The sequence below is a fragment of the Pteropus medius genome, unplaced genomic scaffold (assembly GCF_902729225.1).
Source record: "Pteropus medius unplaced genomic scaffold, Ma_sr-lr_union100, whole genome shotgun sequence".
Lineage (NCBI taxonomy): Eukaryota > Metazoa > Chordata > Mammalia > Chiroptera > Pteropodidae > Pteropus > Pteropus medius.
In genome coordinates, this window is record NW_024345602.1 from 1189578 (window position 1) to 1190223 (window position 646).

Below are 646 nucleotides of genomic sequence, written 5' to 3' on the forward strand. Positions count from 1 at the left end.
GGTTGTCTTCTGCATCCAGATAGTAAGGGAGTCACTCAGCCAAATGCCTATTCCCATCCTGTGGCTTCTCCTTGTCCTTGCTTTCTCCACTCCACACCTGACTAATTGGACAGATGAGGGGGTCAGATGGGGCAAGAGCACTGGACTGGGAATTTGACTTGGAGTATAATCCAAATGCACCATCTGGGACCTGCCTCTTCTCTGGACCTTAGCTTCTTCATACAAACTGTGGGGTGGGCAGACGGGACAACAAGGCAGGTCTGAGGACCCTTACCAATCAACCCCTCAATGGTCCCAAAGCATTCCCTCAAGGGCCACCTCATGCAAGAATTATTATCTAATTAGAGGGGAATAAAGGAGCACATTTTGAGAGCCATTTTGTCAGGCTGTAGATTAGGTTGGTTTGGGGTTTTTTTTCCCCCTTTCACAAATATAATTCTGAGTCCTGATTCGATTCGAGCCAGGAGTTAGATTCATTTCTAGATTCTCATCATTTGATGCTACATAAGACAGACAAGGTTCAGGGTAGGGGGACAGATATTAAGCAAGTAATAGGTAATTTAGCTAGAGAAAACTTATGAGAAAAGGAATCAAGATGACAGGATTGAAGGAGCTTATGGAGATGGAAAGTTGGCAGGGGTGGGGG